This window comes from Ovis aries, chromosome 2, assembly GCF_016772045.2.
Source record: "Ovis aries strain OAR_USU_Benz2616 breed Rambouillet chromosome 2, ARS-UI_Ramb_v3.0, whole genome shotgun sequence".
NCBI lineage: Eukaryota > Metazoa > Chordata > Mammalia > Artiodactyla > Bovidae > Ovis > Ovis aries.
Genome location: NC_056055.1, coordinates 160425183 through 160446980, shown reverse-complemented (window position 1 = coordinate 160446980; position 21798 = coordinate 160425183). Strand labels below are relative to the sequence as shown.

General features: G+C 40.7%; 1 protein-coding gene across 4 annotated transcripts in view; it reads left to right on the top strand.

Moving 5' to 3' along the window:
* Positions 1–21798, top strand: part of LYPD6B (LY6/PLAUR domain containing 6B) — a 252349-nt gene that overhangs the window by 101483 nt on the left and 129068 nt on the right. The gene's annotated exons all lie outside the window — the stretch shown is intronic.

Below are 21798 nucleotides of genomic sequence, written 5' to 3'. Positions count from 1 at the left end.
AAAATGTTAGCTTTTTTTGCTGCTGAATTAAGTAACTACTTAGAGAGAAAAACCCCTATACAGCTCTTTCCTGCTGTCCTAAAACCATATCAAGACCCCACATAGCTGAGAAAAGGAAATTGTACCCTAAGGCTTAACACAGAAGTCATCAAGGCTGTTCTCTGTGAAAGCTCAGCTGTCAGCAGCCTGGAAATTAGGACTGTAGGGAATGTTGAAATTTAAAGTTCGTTTTTAACATGAAGGGGGTTCACACAGTGCTACTCTGACGGCTAATCTTCAGTGACAGATGCAGAGAAAGAAGCCTGAAGTGTTATTAGGAGAGCCCAAGCCTTCCATCCTAAGTAAGCCCCGTTGGCTTTCAGTTCAGGTGTCAGCCAATCATTGCCAAGAACGTGTCTGAAGAGACTGATCCCAGCTATTTCAAAGGGCCATCTTTTGTGTAAGGTACTTAGAGAATCATGTTGTGTTATACTCTGTGGTATGTATTATGTATACCATAATGACCTCAGATAGCAATGATGCTAATGATTTCTTTTTTTCCAAGTTAAGCATAGACTTGTGGAAAGAAAGCTCATATTGTTGGGAGACTATCCTTGTTACAGTGAATTAGATATTGCCATTAACTAGATAAATTGTTTAAACTTGTTTCAATTTTCACATCTGTAAATGGAGCTTCTAATAATTTCTCTATATACTTTGTTGGGATGTCTTCATGGTCAAATGGATAATTCGATGTCAGATCCTTTGAGAAACTAGCGTAGCCTCTGTCTAGCCTACATTGCTGATGATTTTCCTCATTATTATTAAATTTTTACTTACAGTTTGTCCATTTAGACATTTTATGTTTTTATGTAATCAAATATGTTACTATTTTAGGCTTTTGAAGTAGTGTCAGATTTAGGGGATTAGCTTATGATGTGTGATGTAATTTATGCTTAAAATGTGAAAGTAGTGTCTGTTTTAAAGCCACTTTCTCATGCATAGGAGGAATGTGTTGTTCATCTACATATTCTTTGGATTATGTTGCTTTACAGTGATGGGGCTATGTTATTCCAATTCATATTATTGTCAAATTACCCTGGTTAGTGTAATAATAACCTATTACAGTGTAATAGAGCCCCCAAAACTTAGTTCCTTAAAACACCAACAGTCATTTATTATCTCTCATGGTTTCTGTGGTCCAGGCATTCTGAAGTGGCTTGGCTGGGAGGTTCTGTATGAGAGTTTCTAGTGACATTGTAGTCTCCTGTTGGCCGGGGCTGCAGTCATCTGAAGGCCTGACGGAGGCTGGAGGGTTAATGTCTAACGTGACTCACACAGCTGCCAGCTGTGCTGGCAAGTTGGTCCCTCTTCACGGAATGACTTCAGTGTCCTCACGACAGTGTTTGACTTTCCCTAGAGCAGGTGGTTGCAGAGACCAAGGCAGAAACTCCAATGTTTTTTATGACATAGCCTAAGGAAAAAGCAAGAGAGTTCCAGAAAAACATCTATTTCTGCTTTATTGACTATGCCAAAGCCTTTGACTATGTGGATCACAATAAACTGTGGAAAATTCTGAAAGAGATGGGAATACCAGACCACCTAACCTGCCTCTTGAGAAACCTCTATGCAGGTCAGGAAGCAACAGTTAGCACTGGACATGGAACAACAGACTGGTTCCAAATAGGAAAAGGAGTACGTCAAGGCTGTATATTGTCACCCTGCTTATTTAACTTCTATGCAGAGTACATCATGAGAAACTCTGGGCTGGAAGAAACACAAGCTGGAATCAACATTGCTGGGAGAAATATCAATAACCTCAGATATGCAGATGACACCACCCTTATGGCAGAAAGTGAAGAGGAGCTAAAAAGCCTATTGATGAAAGTGAAAGAGGAGAGTGAAAAAATTGGCTTAAAGCTCAACATTCAGAAAACGAAGATCATGACATCTGGTCCCATCAGTTCATGGGAAATAGATGGGGAAACAGTGGAAACAGTGTCAGACTTTATTTTTTGGGGCTCCAAAATCACTGCAGATGGTGACTGCAGCCATGAAATTAAAAGACGCTTACTCCTTAAAAGAAAAGTTATGGCCAACATAGATAGTATATTCAAAAGCAGAGACATTACTTTGCCAACAAAGGTCCATCTAGTCAAGGCTATGGTTTTTCCAGTGGTCATGTATGGATGTGAGAGTTGGACTGTGAAGAAGGCTGAGCACCAAAGAATGGATGCTTTTGAACTGTGGTGTTGGAGAAGACTCTTGAGAGTCCCTTGGACTGCAAGGAAATCCAACCAGTCCATTCTGAAGGAGATCAGCCCTGGGTATTCTTTGGAAGGAGTGATGCTAAAGCTGAAGCTCCAGTACTTTGGCCACCTCATGCCAAGAGTTGACTCATTGGAAAAGACTCTGATGCTGGGAGGGATTGGGGACAGGAGGAGAAGGGGACGGCCCAGAATGAGATGGCTGGATGGCATCACAGACTCAATGGACGTGAGTCTGAGTGAACTCCGGGAGTTGGTGATGGACAGGGAGGCCTGGCGTGCTGCGATTCATGGGGTCGCAAAGAGTCAGACACGACTGAGCGACTGAACTGAACTGAACTGAAGGAGTCATATATTATCATATCCACCTAATTCTCTTAGTTGTGTAATAAACCAGCCCTTGCTTCAGTGTGTTTGTGTTGGAAGAAGGGGAGAGCACTGCTAAGGATATGATTACCAGGAGGTGAGGTCATTGAGGGCCATTGTGGAGGCTCGCTCCCACAGCAATCAAAGAGCTTGAATAAATAAAACTTATTCAAGTATATACTTTTTAAAAAAATTATTTTTATTGAAGGATAATTCCTTTACAGAATTTTGCTCTTTTCTGTCAAACCTCAACATGAATCAACCATAGGTATACATATATCCCCTCCCCTTTGAACCTCCCTCCCATCTCCCTCCCCATCTCATTATGCTTTTAAACTTAGAAAACTGGAAAGCCAGATAATTAGTGCTGGGGTTTATCCACAGTCCTGTTAACATTAGAGTCACATAGAAATGAGATGGATGAGGTTTTGCAGACTATTGGCTGGGAAAGAGCCCTCCATACAGAAGGTGTCCAAGAGTGCACTGATGTGCTACTTCTGGTATACTTTCTGGGACTAACTTTGTTATTCTTGATATTCTACTTCATTGAATTTCTGTGAATCCAGATATTTTGAAGAAAATAAATCAGGAGCAAGACAATGGCGGAGTAAAATAGCTGCTAATAACAGCAGTATGTTTTATTTACTGAGTGTCTGCTGCATGTCAGACTCTTTTCATAAGTTACATCTTATCTAGTCCTGCCAGTAGCCATTGATGGAAGGTGATATTATCCCCATTTAAAATCTGACACAACCGATGCTCATAGTAATTCATCTAAGATCACGTAATAGGGAGGGCTTCCCAGGTGGCGCTAGTCGTAAAGAACCCACCTGCTGATGCAGGAGATGTAAGAGGTGTTGGTTCCATCTCTGGGAAGATCCCATGGAGAAGGAAATGGCAATCTACTCCAGTACTCTTGCCAGGAAAATCCCATGGACAGAGGAGCCTGGCAGGCTACAGTCCATGGGGGCACAAAGAGTCGGACGCGATCGAAGCAACTTAGCACATGCACAGCACACATGTAATAGGTGGTTAAGCTGAGACTTGAACTCAGGTGTGTCTTCTGTAAAGGTTGTGGTTATTCTATTACCTCTTATCATATCCCATTGATATATTATAAATGCATGCATACATAAAATATATGGCTGAGAGAGAGCTGAAAAACTGCAGAGTTGTGTGTTATCTGGAAGGATTTGTCAAGGGTAAAAGATCTAGGAAAATGTAATTCCAGATACAAAAGCACTTTGAAAAAGAAAAGTGCTTTATAAATGTAAGGTGGCAGTGTTATTAATATTATTCAGCTTGGAGAAATAAGAAAATGAATCATGTATAATTTCTCTATTTCTTCTTCAGTGAAATTATAGCAGAACACCTGCCCATTAATCCTTACCCTGTTAAAACAATAACTGCCTATGCAGGTAATACATTGGAATTAATGTGTAATTAAAGAAAATTATCATCCACTTGGCTATGAAATAGGAATGGCAGTATTTCAAGTTGATATATATTCTAGACCAATAAATGTTTTAGACTAGGAAACTCTGCTAAAATGTGTAATTCAGGAAGATATCAAATCATCAAGTTTAAAATTAAAGCATAAAGAGCTTTATGCCTATAAAAGCATTTTGTTGTAATGTTGATATGGTGTCATATTTGTCTTTAGCACAAAGACATTGCCTTTTTGACAACTGCTGTTTAAAGAAAATACACCTTGGGAATGGGAATGCTATGTTTCTTTTGGATTTCTCCTCTCTCAGCACGTTTGCTGGGAGTATTAGCGCATTAATAGTGAACTCAGATGATAGTCTTCGGGTGGGGATGATATGTAACCCTCGTTACAGCACCTTGGCGCCCAGCCCACAGACACCAGCAGCTAGAGTCCCGATTTCATTGTGAGAGGAGTTAGAAGAATTTGAAGAAGGTCACGGCCATCTATATGTTATCACTCCGCTAGATAGAATCTCTTTAAGGAGGAGCATGAAACATATTTTAAAACATGCGATGAAGGCCCCCAAATGACGGTGTTCATCTTACCAGTTTCTAATGAAACTGCTCCGTCTCTGAAACAGAGCTCACAAGGCCTGTACCACAAAATTTGTGAAAATGCCTTCGCTTTACATTGTCCCAGCTAGAGTCAGCATCTACAGACACTGTATACAGTGAGGCAGGTTGTTATTGTTGTTCAGTCGCCAAGTCATGTCCAGCTGTTTGTGACCCCATGGACTGAAGCATGCCAGGCTTCCCTGTCTCTCACCATTTCCCAGATGTTGCCCAAGTTCGCGTCCATTGAGTCAGGGATGCCATTCGACCATCTCATCCTCTGTTGCCTTCCTCTTCTTCTGAGCAGGTACAGGAAAGCGAAAAAATATTTTTCAGTCCTGTTAGGTTTCATTGACTTTTCATTTTTGTGAGTGGGACAGTGGTCCGTCCTGTTGCAGAGGGAGAAACTGGAGACTGAAGCTCAGTGTTCTGCTCAAGGCTGTTTGTTGACTGGAGAGCAGCATAGAGTCTAGAGGAGCCTTGATGTCCCAGAATGCTCCTCTCTTGTCACCAGATGTGGCCATGAATCTCCGAGGATTATGCCCTTTGTTTTTCTTCTAAGGATATTTCAGAGAAGAAATTGAATTTGAATCCTCCAACATGGAATTTAGTTTTGCGAAATTTTATCGAATGTTTATCTGCGTGTTCAGTTGTGTCTGACTCTTTGTGACCCCATGGACTATAGCCCACCAGGCTCTTCTGTCCGTGGAATTTTCCAGGCAGGAATACTGGAATGTTGTTGCTATTTTCTCCTCCAGAGGATCTTCCCGACCCAGGGATCGAACTCACATCTCCTGCATTAGTAGGCGGATTCTTTAACTCTGTTTCACCTATGAATGTTTAGGCAAATACATATTTGTTCTTACATAGTTAAAATTCAGATGTTCAAATCTGTTTTGCTTACTGTTGTTTGTTATTGCAAAATCTTAAAATTATAATAATATATCATGGTAACATCATAATCCATTAAGTTCATTTATCATAATTCAACTGTTACATTACTATTAGACATCTAAGGTTGTTTCCAAAATTTCCTCTGCTGTAGATGAAAATGTAGTCAACTTTGTTATGAATATAGCTTATTCCCCCCCCCCAAATTATTGTTTTTCTTAAGCTGAAAATTTCACTATGAACTTAGAAGGTTAAGGCCAGTTTTATAGTTAATTTGATTATCTTCCTGATAGATGGTGAGTGCTTTTCTCATAGATGATGTGATTTTTTTTTAATTCTTAATTTTTGAGAGTCTAATCTTCACCTAGAGGTTCATATAGTACTGATTTGTCTGACTAGATTTAATGATTGTATCAGTAATGATCCCAGCAGGACACACGAAATTTACCTCATTGGTTTGAATGAAGAGAATTAAGTGAACGGCGGCTCGTGAGGTGAGAGAACCAGCAAGAAATTACAACAGTGGGAAACTGTGGCCAGCCCTGGACTGAAAGTGTTCGTGAGCACTCAGAGCTGCAGTGGAGGAAGCGAATGCCTGCTGGGCCTGTGCAGGGATGCAGTTTCCAGCAGTGGTGACGAGCATGTGGGGGGTGGAAAGAAGCACCCCAGCGTCCCTCTCCTCCCTTGCTCTCATCTCCTACCAGGGCGTCCATTGGCCCAACCCAACCAGAAGTCAGCTGATGCAGGAACCTGGGTGATTCAGTTTACAGGGGTTGCCCTCCCAGGCCACAGAGCAGTGTAGACAGTGGATCGCAGGCTAGTGGAGGCAAAGACGCAGATGACTGAAAACTAACACAGTGGTGGGAACTTTCTCTCAATGGCACTGCTGCTAAGTCACTTCAGTCGTGTCCGACTCTGTTCGACCCCATAGACGGCAGCCCACCAGGCTCCCCCGTCCCTGGGATTCTCCAGGCAAGAACACTGGAGTGGGTTGCCATTTCCTTCTCCAATGCATGAAAGTGAAAAGTGAAAGGGAAGTCACTCAGTCATGTCCGACTCTTCATGACCCCATGGACCGCAGCCCTCCAGGCTCCTCCACCCATGGGATTTTCCAGGCAAGAGTACTGGAGTGGGGTGCCATCGTCTTCTCTGGCTCAATGGCACTACAGGGCCTATTTTGTAGAATCTCAAGTTTGGATTATGTTTGCTATCTCTCTAAACGATAGTCTTATGGGGAACAGTATGGAGGTTCCTTAAAAAACTAAAAATAGAACTACCAGTCGGGACCCAGCAATCCCATTACTAGGCGTATACCCAGAGAAAACCATAGTTCAAAACATGTGCCCCCAGTGTTCATTACAGCACTGTTTACAATAGCCAGGGCATGGAAGTAACCTAAATGTCCATCAGCAGAGGAATGGATAAAGAAGACGTGATACATATATACAATGGAATATTAGCCACAAAAAAGAATGGAATTGGGTCATTTGTAGAGATGTGGCTGGACCTAGAGACTGTCATACAGAGTGAAGTAAGTCAGAAAGAGAAAAACAAATATTGTGTTTTAACACATATATGTGGAATCCAGAAAAATGCTATGAGCCACCAGGAAAGCCCAGAAAAATGGTACAGATGAACCTATTTTCAAGGAAGGAGTAGAGACGCAGACAGAGAGAGCAAACAAATGGACACGAGGGAAGGGGAGGTTGGGATTGACATATACACACTGTTGTGTGTAAAATAAGTAACTAATGAGAACCTGCTGTATAGCACAGGGAACTCCGTGTTCTGTGGTGAGATGAACGGGAAGGAAATCCAAAAAAGAGGGGACATATGTGTACATATAGCTGATTGACTTTGCTAGAAAGTGCATGGTAGAAATGAACACAACATTGTAAAGAAACCATATTCCAATAAAAATTAATTTAAAAATAAACTGTAGTCTCTGAGAAAGCTCTTAAATACGGCATTTTCTTTATTTTGAAAACTTAGACAGTGAGAGAGCATGGGGCCTCAGAAAGGGCACTTGGCGCTAGTGGGAACAAGTCACATCTCTGCTGGGCTCTGTGTTTGCTCCTTGGCAATTTTTGTTATCTTATGTCAACTCTGATTTTATCCTATATCCTAGCTGTTCCACATCTCCTTCAGCTGCTAACCTCACCCCTCATGGTTCTGATCCAAGTATGATCTTAGTTTCAAGGACGCATGAAGGGCAGATTATTTGTAAGAACTTGGTCACAGCATTCCAGAAGGCATTTCTTACATTGGAAAGTGAGTGTGAGCATTTGTAGACCTTGGGGGTTTGTGATTCTTCCATAAGAATTTCAAAATGTTGCTTCGCTTTGGATGGCAGTAAGCATTTAGACATAATTCTATATCTTTGGATAACTATCTTATAACTAAGCACTGTGACATGGTTTTTGTGTCTCTGCCTGCCTTTAGGTTTTTGGTTTGTGTTCAGATTAGCGTCATGTCAAACCAAAATAAATGTAGAGGGCTCTTAAGAAAAGTCAGAGTTGAGTTAATTTGATGCCAAAATACTATTTATATTTAAAGACCGAATGCTGACAGACCAGGTTTGGTGAAGAAAGGTTTCACAGTAGTTCCCGTGGGGAAAGTGGTGGGAGGATATAGTCACTGCATTGAATGTGGAGGTAAATGCCTGCTGAGCTCAAAAGGGCCCCGTGCTACAGCACTCACTGACCAGCACCGCGTAAGTCTTCATCTGGGCAGCAGTGTGGTTTCAGTGGAACATCATATAGTATGTTTTATTCATATTATTTGGAATGCTGTTGGTTTTATTTATGTACTTTGAAATTTTTATTGAAATATAGTTGATTTACAATGTTGTATTAGTTTCTGGTGTGTATATACATATATGAATTCTTCTGCTTTAGACAGACTATACACTATATATAGTATGTAGAATATATAGTGCATTGAATATATAGTATATATACTATCACACACATATATAATTCTTTTTCAGCTTCTTTTCCATTATATATTGCAACATACTGAATATAGTTCCTTGTGGTACACAGTAGGTCTCTGTTGTTTGTCTTTTTTATGTAGAGTCAGTTCAGTTCAGTTCAGTCGCTCAGTCGTGTCTGACTCTTTGCGACCCCATGAATTGCAGCACGCCAGGCCTTCCTGTCCATCACCATCTCCCGGAGTTCACCCAGACTCACATCCATTGAGTCAGTGATGCCATCCAGCCATCTCATCCTCTGTCTTCCTCTTCTCCTCCTGTCCCCAATCCCTCCCAGCATCAGAATCTTTTCCAATGAGTCAACTCTTCGCATGAGGTGGCCAAAGTACTGGAGTTTCAGCTTTAGCATCATTCCTTCCAAAAGAACACCCAGGGCTGATCTCCTTCAGAATGGACTGCTTGGATCTCCTTGCAGTCCAAGGGACTCTCAAGAGTCTTCTCCAACACCACGGTTCAAAAGCATCAACTCTTCGGTGCTCAGCCTTCTTCACAGTCCAACTCTCACATCCATACATAACCACAGGAAAAACCATAGCCTTGACTAGATGGACCTTAGTCGGCAAAGTAATGTCTCTGCTTTTGAATATGCTATCTAGGTTGATCATAACTTTTCTTCCAAGGAGTAAGCGTCTTTTAATTTCATGGCTGCAATCACCATCTGCAGTGATTTTGGAGCCCCCAAAAATAAAGTCTGACACTGTTTCCACTATTTTCCCATCTATTTCCCATGAAGTGATGGGACCAGATGCCATGATCTTCATTTTCTGAATGTTGAGCTTTAAGCCAACTTTTTCACTCTCCACTTTCACTTTCATCAATAGGCTTTTAGTTCCTCTTCACTTTCTGCCATAAGAGTGGTATCATGTGCATATCTGAGGTTATTGATATTTCTCCCGGCAATCTTGATTCCAGCTTGTGTTTATTCCAGTCCAGCGTTTCTCATGATGTACTCTGCATATAAGTTAAATAAGCAGGGTGACAATATACAGCCTTGACGTACTCCTAGTTTGTATCTATTAATGGTGAACTTCTAATTTATCCCTACTTCCTCTTGCCCTTTCCCTTTTGGTAACCATAAGTATTTTCTATGTCTCTGAGTCTATTTCCATTTGGTAAATAAGTTCATTTGTATCATTTTTTTTAGATTTTGCATATAAGTGATATCATATGATACTTATCTTTGTATACTTAACATGATAATCTCTAAGTCCATCCATGTTGCTACAAATGATATTTCATTATTTTTTATGGCTGAGTAATAGTCCATTGTGTGTGTGTGTGTGTGTGTATACACACCACATCTTCTTTATTCCTCTGTTGACAGGCATTTATTATTCATTTTAGGTAGCTTCCATATCTTGGCTATTGTAAACAGTGCTTGGGTGCTGATGGTATTGTAGTCGGGTTGTATTCATTTCTACCTGTGCTTTGGTTTGTATTGCTTAAAGGTGATACATGTAAAGATTTTGTACTTGGTTTTATTTTGGTTGTTTTCCAAAAAATACACTAAAAACAATAGTCAACACTGGGAGATTTGAGGACATTTTTCTGTTAAAATATCCATATATAGTTCAAGTTGGACAATTACTGAGTGGAGTTCGGAACACTAGACTGGGAATCTCAGCCTCTGTGCACTGGAAAGGGAGAGAGGAAGGAAGGAAGGAATTTTGCAGTCATCTCTCTTAACTCTATGAAGACTATGAATCTTCACCCCAAGAATTCATGAGGTTTTGGTTTATTTAAGAGCTCATATTTGGCAGATATATAAGCCAGTGGGATCCCTCTGGCTCATTTGCTTTGTGCTTTTTCAGTTTGGGTCTCTTGTACATGGAATCCAAGGGCCGTTCTTCATGTTTCTGCCATAACCAAGTATATAGCATGATGAAATCTTGAAAATATTTGCTGACTAATTTTCTAAAATATTAATTTCATTGGTTGAAAATATTAAAGATATCTCTTTAATTCCTCACTGTGCTGCCCCTTCAATAATGTGGATTTTGAATGCAGGACTCCTTGGGGTTACCAATATGTAGTCCTCTTTGGGGCTGGGAGAAATACTTTGTAATTGCCAGCGACAGTATTTTCACTGGGCTTTGTCTTCTCTGTGCCCATAGCAAATAGTTAATAGCACTCAGGGCAACTACAGGCAAGTTGGAAAATCAGGAAGTAGTGTGTTTGGTATTAAGTTCACGGGTCTGTCCTTTAGGCAGGGGTTATAAAACATGTTATGTGCTCTGTGGTGACCTAGAGGGGTGGGATAGGGGAGAGGGGCTCAAGAGGGAGGGCATATATGTATAGTTATGGCTGATTCGTGCTGTTGTATGGCAGAAACCAACATAACATTGTAAAGCAATTTTCCTCCAATTAAAAGCTGAAAAAAAGAAGCAAAGTAAAAAGCCCCACATTATGTAACTGAGGGGTCATATGATCCCATGGGCAGGTGTGCATGCTGGAGTAGCCTGCTAGTCTCAGCTAGGCAACACCTTTTGTTCTTAGCAGCTCTCTAGGGTAGAATCACTTCTCATGCTTCTAAAGTTATGGTAACAGGGCAATTATTAACCACTGTCACCACTCACTAATTCTTCAAATGGACTTCATCAGGGGGAGAGGTAATCTGAATAATAGATAGTTTATAAATAATTTGGAGCTGGCATTGAATGAGTCCTACAGTTTCTTCCTTGTCTATTGACCTTTCTACTATTTGCTTTAGGATTAAGAAAGAGGGAACCTGCATTCCACAGGTTAGCGTCCCACTTACAGTGCTGCTCCTCTGCAGCTCTCTTCCCACCTCCCTCTCCCCCTTTAAGCCCCGTTGCCCAGACTGTCATGGAACGTGATAAAGAAATGACCACAAGAAGCTTCTTTAGGTTGTTTTCTTGGATGCCGACCCTAATACTGAGGAAGACCTCAACTAAATAACCAGGTTGCAAGGAAGCCTTTGAAGAAGGAAGGTATTGGCTATGACTTTTCTTTTCCCATCAGGAACACTGATGGGGTGTATGAGGTCAGACTGCATCTAACAGAAACGTTCCAGGAGGAAATTGGGCTTTCCCAGTTGAACGTAAACCTTTCTCTTCTCAATACCTCTTGATTGGCAAAACCCAGAAACTCAAACACATCCTTGCCTACCAGTCCTTGCAGTAACTTTGCAAATCACTCATCTCTAAGCCTGTTTGCTGTAGTCAAACAATGCCCAGCCCCTACAAAGCCCTCCACAAACATAGCCGCTCCCAGCCTGCAGGTCAGGGTAAGTAGATTACTTTGGAGACAGCTGAAAGTTCTGCTGCCCAGACTCTGCCTTTCCTTCTCCTCCAGGCCTTTTCTTTGCCAGGGCTCTTCCTCTGCTCTCAGGGAACCCACCGAGAATTCTGTTCTGTCAGGAAGTGCATCAGATCTGCTGGTCTCACCCTAACCCCTTCCGGGCTAGATTACAACTAGGGAGAGAAGGTCTGGGGTATGAGGGGATGTTCAGGTGGATTAAGGCCATGCTTCTTTTCCCCCACTGAGAATGGAGTTAATCGGTATCATAACCTCTCTTCCAAATGACACAGCACCTTAGAGTATTGTAACTCATCAGCCTCTCTTTTTTTCTGAGGTATAATTGATGTATAACACTATGTTGGGGCTTCCCAGGTGATGCTTGTGATGGAGAATTCATCTGCAAATGCAGGAGACGTTAGAGATGCAGGTTTGATCCCTGGGTTGGGATGATCCCTTGGAGTAGGAAATGGCAACCCACTCCAGTATGGGCTTCCCTGGTGGTCAAATGGTAAAGCGTCTGCCTGGAATGCAGGAGACCTGGGTTTGATCCCTGGGTGTAGAAAGTTCCCTGGAGTAGGAAATGGCAACCCACTCCAGTATTCTTGCCTGGAGAATTCCATGGACAGAGGAGCCTCGAGGGCTACAGTCTGTGGGGTTGCAAAGAGTCGAACATGACTGAGCAACTAACACTTTCACACTTTTCAACATTATATTAGCTTCAAGTTTACAACATAATGATTGGATATTTGTATGTATTATGAAATAATCACACAATAAGCCTAGTTGACATCTTTCCCTATACATAATTATAATTTTTTCTCCTTGTGATGAGAACTTCTAAGAATTACTTTCTCAACAACTTACAGATATGCAATATGGTATTGTTAAGTGTAGTCACCATGTTGTAAATTACATTCGCAGGACTTATTTGTTTTATAACTGGAAGTTTGTAGCTTTTGACCTCTTTCGCCTAATACCACCACCTTCCCACTGTCTCTGGTAACCAGCAGTCTGTTCTCTGCATCAGTGAGTTTGCGTTCTCATTCCCTAACATAGTGTTACCATGTGATCCAGCAATCCCATTTCTGGGCATGTATCTGGGAAAAGATGAAAGGTCTGATTTGAAAAGATACATGTACCCTAATGTTCATAGCAGCTCAGTCTACAGTAGCCCAGACATAGAATCGACCTAAATGTCCATCAACAGACAAGTGGATAAAACATGATATGTGTATCTGTGTGTGTGCGTGTAAATAATGGAATGTTACTCAGACATAAAAGAATAAAATACTGCCATTTGCAGCAACGTGAATGGATATAGAGATTATACTACTAAGTGATGTACGTCAGAGAGAAAAGACAAATACCGTATGATATCATTTATTTGTGGAATCTAAAATATACAAATGACTTATTTACAGGACAGAAACAGACTCACAGACATAGAAAACAAAGTTATGGTTTCCAAAGTTACCTAGATATTTACCAAGTTTTCTGTTCACCATTTCTTGCATTTCAACATTTCCTTGGGTTCATTTTCTTCTCTTCTAAAGTATATCTTTTAAACATTTTTAGTGAACTTATGTTGATAATAAAGTCTCAGTTTTTGTTTAGAGGAAAATGTTTTTCATTCTTAATAGCTTCACTGGGATTTCTAGTTATTTCCTCCTAGCACTTGGAAGATAACTTCTATCTTCTGCTTCTGTCTTCTGACTTCAGTTGTCACTGGTTAGAGATCTGCTTTCAGTCTAATTGTTGAAATTTTTTGTGGTTGCTTTTTGTAATATTATTATTGTCTTTGGCATTCTGTAGTATTACTTCAGTTATCTAAGTGAAGAGTATTTTTTAATCCATATCTTATGTGAATTATTTTATATATAGAATTATTCTGTGTCTAAGAATGTTAAATGGAGAAGGCAATGGCACCCCACTCCAGTACTCTTGCCTGGAAAATCCCATGGATGGAGGAGCCTGGTAGGCTGCAGTCCATGGGGTCGCTAAGAGTCGGGTACGACTGAGCAACTTCACTTTCACTTTTCACTTTCATGCATTGGAGAAGGAAATGGCAACCCACTCCAGTGTTCTTGCCTGGAGAATCCCAGGGACGAGGGAGCCTTGTGGGCTGCTGTCTATGGGGTCGAACAGAGTCGAACACGACTGAAGCGGCTTAGCAAGAATGTTGAATATTGGTAATAGAGGGTATAGCTCTGTTGTTTGCAGGCTGCCATAGTGGCTCAGAAGGTCAAGAATCTGCCTGCAGTGCAGGAGGCCCAGGTTCAATCCCTGGGTTGCAAAGATCCCCTAGAGAAGGGACTGGCTACCCACTCCAGTACTCTTGTCTGGAGAGTTCCATGGACAGTCCATGGGATTGCATAGAGTCCGACATGATTGAGTGACTAACATTTTCACTTTCTGTGTTCATATATTTTTGGATTCTTTTTCATTATAGATTATTGCAAGATTTTGAATAAAGTTCCCCATGCTATACAGTAAGATCTTGTGGGTCTTACAAGATCCTAATTAATTAAAAGCTCCTAATTTATCCCTCCCTGCTCTTTCCCCTTTGGTAACAAGTTTGTTTTCTGTGTCTGTGAGTCTGTTTGTGTTTTGTAAATAAGTTCATTTGTGTTATTTCTTTTAGATTCCACATATAAGTGATATGATATTTATCTTTCTCTGACTTCGGTTATTATGATAATCTCTAGGTCCATTCATGCTGCTGCAAATGGCATTTTTTTATGGCTGAATAATATTCCATTGTGTGTGTTTGTATGTATGTGTGTCTATGTATGGATATACACAGACACATCACATCTTTTTTATCCATTCATCTGTCAATGGACGCTTAGGTTGCTTCCATATCTGAACTATTGTAAATACTGCTACTATGAACATTGTACCTTTTTGAATTAGCTTTCTCTAAATATATGCCCAGGAGTGGGATTGCTGGATCATATAGTAATGCTATTTTTAGATTTTTGAGAAACCTCCATATTGTTTTCCATAGTGGTTGCACCAGCTTATATTCCTACCAACAGTAGAGGAAGTTTCCCTTTTCTCCACATCCTCTCCAGCATTTATTATTTGCAGACTTTTTGATGATGAACAGTCTGACTAATGGGAGGTGATACCTCAGTGTCATTCTGATTTTCATTTCTCTGATAATTAGCAATGTTAAGCATCTTTTCATATGCCTATTTGCTATCTGTATGTCTTCTTTGGAGAAATGTCTATTTAGATCTTTTGCCCATTTTTGATTGATTTTTTTGTTGTTATTGAGTTTTATGGGCTGTATATTTTGGATATTAACCCCCTTTTTTGGTAGCATCATTTGAAAATATTTTCTCCCATTCTGTGGGTTATCTTTTTGTTAATGGTTTCTTTGCTGTGCAAACACTTATAAGTTTGTTTAGGTCCCATTTGTTTATTTTTGCTTTTATTTCTTTTGCCTTGGGAGTCTGACTATTAAAATATTGCTACCATTTATGTTAGAGAATGTTCCATCTACATTCTCTTCTAGGAGTTTATGATGTTATTTCCTAAGTATTTAAGCCAGTTTGAATTTATTTTTGTATATGCTGTGAGGGAGTGCTCTAACTTCATTGATTTACATGTGACTGTCCAGCTTTCCCAACACTACTTGCTGAAGAGAGTATCTTTTCTTTGTTGTATATTCTTGCCTCCTCTGTTGAAGATTAATTGACTGTAAGTGTGTGGGTTTATTTTTGGACTCTATTCTGTTTCATTAATCTGTATGTTTATTTTTTTTGCCAATACCAGACTGTTTTGATTACTGTAGCCTTGTAGTATTATCTGAAGGCCAGAAGGATTATAACTCCACCTCTGTTCTTTTTCCTCAGGATTGCTTTGACAATTCTGAGTCTTTTGTGGTTCCATATAAAATTTAAGATTATTTATTCTAGTTCTATGAAAAATATCATGGGTAATTTGATAGGGATTGTATTAAATATGTAGATTGCTTTCAATAGTATGCCATTTTAGCAGTATTAATTTTTCCAATACAAGAGCATGGTATATCTTTACATTTCTTTGAATCATCTTCAGTTTCTGTTATCAGTATTTTATTGTTCTCAGTATATAAGTCTTTCACCTCCTTGGTTGGGTTTATTCTTAGGTATTTTTAAATGTGATTTTAAAAAGGATATTTTTTTAACAATCTCATTCTGATACTTCATTGTCATTGAAAAGGAGTGGAACAGATTTCTGAATGTTAATCTTATTCCTGCTTCCTTGATGAATTCATTCATCAGTTCTAGAAGTTTTTGTCTGAAGTCTTTAGGATTTTCTGTGTATAGCATCATGTGATCTGCATATAATGATAATTTCACCTCTTCCCTTCCAGTTGGGGTATCTTTTATTGCTTTTTCTTATCTGATTGCTGTAGCTAGGACTCCCAGTACTGTGCTGAATAGAAATGGTGAGAGTGGACATCCTTGTCTTGTTCCAGATTTTAATGGAGGGCTTTCAGCTTTTCACAGTTAAGTATTATGTTGGTTGTGAATTTGTCATAAATAGCTTTTATTATGTTGAGATATGTTCCCATTATACCTGCTTTGGTAAGAGTTTTTATCATGAGTGGATATTAAATTTTATTCAAATGCTTTCTCTGAATCTGTTGAGATGGTAATGTGATTTTTGATTTTTCTTTTGTTGACATGGTTTATCACATTGATTTGCATATGTTGAGCCATCCTTGTGACCATAGGATGAATCCAAGTTGAGTGTGGCGTATGATCCTTTTTTTAAAGTGTTGTTGCATTTGGTTTCCTAATATTTTGTTGAGAATTTTTGCATCTGTATTCATCAAAGATGTTGGTCTCTAATTTTTATTTTTGGTAGTGTCTTTGTCTGATTTTGGTATAAGGGTAATAGTGGCTTCATAGAATAACATTCAGAATGTTCCCTTCTCTTCAGTCTTTAGGAAGATTTTGAGAAAGATAGGTGTAGGTTCCTCTTTGTACATTTGGTTGAATTCCTCAGTGAAGCCATCTAGTCCTGGACTTTTGTTTGCAGGAAGGTTTTATGTTTTTTGTTTTTTAGTACCTGGTTATTTAGTGATCTTTCTTGCAGCTTAGGTTGTATGACATCTTTTGCCAGCATTCAGTAAGTATTCCATGAAAGTTGTTTAATATGTAGAGGTATTTTTGATGTATTTGTGGGGAGGAAGTGCACTCCATTTCTAATATTCTGTCATTTTGATCTCCCAGACACATTGTTTTTATTTTTATATCTGGCTACACTTCAGTTCAGTCACTCAGTCGTGTCTGACTCTTTGCAACCCCATGAACCCCAGCACGCCAGGCTTCCCTATCCATCACCAACTGCCAGAGTCTACCCAAATCCATGTCCATTGAGTCAGTGATGCCATCCAACCATCTCATCCTCTGTCATCCCCTTCTCCTCCTGCCCTCAATCTTTCCCAGCATCAGGGTTTTTCAAATGAGTCAACTCTTCTCATCAGGTGGCCAAAGTATTGGAGCTTCAGCTTCAACGTCAGTCCTTCCAATGAACACCCAGGTCTGATCTCCTTTAGGATGGACTGGTTGGATCTCCTTGCAGTCCAAGGGACTCTCAAGAGTCTTCTCCAACATCACAGTTCAAAAGCATCAATTCTTCAGCATTCAGCTTTCTTTATAGTCCAACTCTCACATCCATACATGACTACTGGAAAAACCATAGCCTTGACTAGATGGACCTTTGTTGGCAAAGTAACATCTCTGCTTTTGAATATGCTGTCTAGGTTGGTCATAACTTTCCTTCCAAGGAGTAAGCATCTTTTAATTTCATGGCTGCAATCACCATCTGCAGTGATTCTGGAGCCCCCAAAAATAAAGTCAGCCACTGTTTCCACTGTTTCCCCGTCTATTTGCTATGAAGTGATGGGACTGAAGAGTTGACTCATTGGAAAAGACTCTGATGCTGTGAGTGACTGGGGGCAGGAGGAGAAGGGGACGACAGAGGATGAGATGGCTGGATGGCATCACGGACTCAATGGACGTGAGTCTGAGTGAACTCCGGGAGTTGGTGATGGACAGGGAGGCCTGGCATGCTGCGATTCATGGGGTTGCAAAGAGTCAGACACGACTGAGCAACTGAACTGAACTGATGGGACTGGATGCCATGATCTTAGTTTTCTGAATGTTGAGCTTTAAGCCAACTTTTTCACTCTCCTCTTTCACTTTCATCAAGAGGCTCTTTAGTTCTTCTTCACTTTCTGCCATAAGGGTGGTGTCAGCTGCATATCTGAGGTTATTGATATTTCTCCCAGCAATCTGGCTACACTTACCATGTGATAATTTTCTGGAATTGAATTACATTTTTCCAGGTAGCTTGACAGAGATCTGGGTAACTGTGACATTTTAGGGAAGTACCTTCAAGTAGCATTTGAAATCTCCTGATAGATAAGTCTTAATTAGCAGAGCAAGTTGTTTGGTTCACTTTATAGATCCAAATCATGGACTTTAGAGAAATTTTCTGAAAACAGATTCCTTATCTTGGTTCTCATCATTGGTACCACTTCTCCCTTTCTGTTATTGATGAATAGCTGCTGTAATTACACGAGTCTCCCAGGATGGAGAGTGAAGGATAGAAATGGCTTTTATTTGTTGTTAAGGCAGTTTTGGGACTTCCCTGGCAGTCCAGTGGTTAAGACTTCACCTTCCAGTGCAGGAGGTGCAGGTTGGATTCCTGGTTGGAGAGCTAAGATCCCACATGCTTTGTGGCCAAAAACCAAGACATAAAACAGAAGCAATATTGTAACCAATTCAACGAAGACTTAAAAATGGTACACAGAAGGAAAAAGCTTTCAAAAGAAATCAAGGCAGTCTTTAGTGTTCTTGTCTCATCTGGGTAGAGATCATTGAAAGAAATGTGTAAGGTAGTCAGTGTTTCAAATGAACGATGATAAAAGAATCTTTGCATGTGAAACAGTTCCTAAATTTTGTCATTTCAAAATGTCAGAATTTCAATTACAGAGACATTTGTACTAACAAAATAGCAAAAAGATGTGTTGTGGAAAGTTAAGGATCTGCTCATTGCTCAAGTGCTGTGGACATGCCGCATCACTTGCCTTTTTTTTTTTTTTTCCTTGAGACAGCGTGACTTTTAATGTTGCCTAGTTTTCTAATGCCCTTGATTATACCCCAGAAGAAAATCTGGTGAAAATTACGTAGGCCACCTGCCTGAACTTCACAAATGAGAGGAAGGGAGAACTCACAGGGGAGAACCCTTTGCCTTTGAATAGCAAAGGGTTGTGTGGAATTTTGAGGTCTACTGCATGCTTTCAGCATATAGGGGATATCCTTCAAATACATGGAAGCCTCTGCTAGTTATATCCTGGGGACATGCAAGATAGGAATAACCAAAATCCATATGTTTAGGAAGATTCTTTAAATTGATCTCTTCTGGACTTCTAAGGGACTTCCCTGGTGGCTCAGATGGTAAAGAATCCGCCTGCAATGCGGGATACCTGGGTTTGATCCCTGGGTTGGAAAGATCCCTTGGAGGAGGGCATGGCAACCCACTCCAGTATTCTTGCCTGGGAAATCCCCATGGACAGAGGAGCCTGGCAGGCTACAGTCCATTGGGTCGCAAAGAATCAGATACCACTGAGTGACTAAGCACAAGACTTCTTAGACACTAACAAAAAAGGAAAAATCTAAGAGTTACAGCATGTGAAATTACTTCAGAGCAAGAATAATTTTCTGAACTTGAGAATATATAAAAAATAGCAAACAAGATGTTTTTGGGGAGTGTGGCCTGAAAGAACTAGGACAGGTGGCAGGCCTGGGCTGACCTCTGCATGTACATATACTCTGTACATCTCTTAGGGAACCAACCCTCAGACTCTACCTGAACTGCTTCCTTTGGGACGGATGCAGTTAACTCCATACAGAGCTACAAATCACTAATAAGTTCCAGGAGTTTCCTCCTCTTAGTTTTTAACTGGAGACATTCCTCAGTCAAGGGAATGCAGCTCCAATGTGTGAGAGCCTTTATATCGACTTGGTGGGGGAAGTTACTTTTTGAAGGAGGAATGGGGAGTATGAAGTGCTTTATGGAATCACAAGGCTTTTTCTGTGATGTTGACAGCTTCTGCAACTGTTGTTGCTCATGATGAAATAGATAAAGCTGGTAGATTCCATCCAGCTTTCTTTTCTTTCTGCTCTTTGTATCTTCAGAGCAGAGAACCTGTAGAATGCTTCTCTGCATGCGTCATTTCTAACTCAATTCCTGGTGCAAGCCAGGAGCTCTAAAATCTTGGCTGTTGAATAGATTGGCTCAGGACCTACCAGCAGGGCTCAGGTATCTGGGACCGACAAAGAAAGAGACATTCAGATAGGTACCTGACTCAGAGGGGTAACATGCTGACCACAAAAAATATTGTATCATTTTTTTGTCTCATATTTTTGCCATGGTCCCAGACATCAGTTTGCCAACTAAGGTCCATGTAGTCAAAGCTATGTTTTTTTCCAGAAGTTATGTACAGATGTGATAGTTGAATCATGAAGAAGGCTGAGTGCCAAAGAATTGATTCTTTCAAACCTCTGGTAAGCTTCCCTTGTGGCTCAGCTGGTAAAGAATCCTCCTGTAATGTGGGAGACATGGGTTTGATCCCTGGAAGATCCCCTAGAGAAGAGAAAAGGCTACCCACTCCAGTATTCTGACCTGGAGAATTCCATGGATTGTACATCCATGGGGTCACAAAAAGTTGGACATAACTGAGCAACTTTCACTTTTCAAACCTCTGGTGCTGAAGACTCTTGAGAATCCCTTGGATAGAAAAGAGATCAAACCAGTCAATCCTAAAAAAAATAAACCCTGAATATTCATTGGAAGGATTGATGCTGAAGCTCCAATATTTTTGTCACCTGATATCAAGAGCTGACTCACTGGAAAAGACCCTGAGGCTGGGAAAGACTGAGAGCAGGACGAGAAGGGGGCAACAGATGATGAGATGGTTGGATGGCATCACTAGTTCAATGGACATGAATTTGAGCAAACTCCAGGAGATAGTGAAGGTCAGGGAAGCCAGGCGGGCTATAGTCCCTGGGGTCACAAAGAGTCAGACATGACTGAGTGACTGAACAACAACAGCGGCAGTCCTTCTTGACATGGATTTTCCTGTTGTGAACAAAGTGGCTCTTTGTTCTGTTTGTTTTTTCCTCCCTGGACTCCTGCTTCTGCTCCATCAGAGGCCCTCACCTTTGATCCAGCAGCCTGGGTGCTGTAGGCCTTATGCTCAAATGTAAGGAATGCACCCCTTCTTCTCTGTATTCCTTTGAAAGGCCTATTGGACCAGGACCCCGAACAGCTGCTCTTCTCCCTCCACATTTTAGGACAAGCCTTATATTTCTGTGCTTTGAGTTTCTCTAAGACACAGCCAGGACCTGCTCCATCTGTGAATTTCCCACTGAAGACTCGTTTGTATCACTCCGCTGACTTGTCCTCCAGCCCCTTCTTCTAAAATGGCAGATCTCCTGATGTATTGTGTTTGTATTGTTCTAGGGGGGAAAAACCTTTAAATACCTTTTTAAGGGGAGGAGAAGGAGGAAGAGCCAACAGTTTTAATTTGGACATCAGAGTGTTTTGGCTTCTGTCCTGTAGCCATTCCATAATGAGTCTTTATTTAGGCAGACATCCATGGAGAGATTAATCAAGGAGGGCTGAAAGTTAGTCATCCATCTTAGGTACCTGGCAAGTTCTTTTTTATACCTGGAGGTAAAGTTCAAGGTGCTTGCTCAAAAACCAAATGTTTCCACTTAAGGAAAAGAGAGGGCGGCCTGGTCCCACTAAGTTATGTGTGCATATGTGCTCAGTTGTGTCCGATTCTTTGTGGCCTGATGAACTGCTGCAGCCCACCAGGCTTCTCTGTCCATGGGGGTCTCCAAGAAAGAATATCAGAGTGAGTTGCCATGCCTTCCTCCAGGGGATCTTTCCCACCCAGTGATTGAACCTGTGTCTCCTGCACTGGCTGGTGAA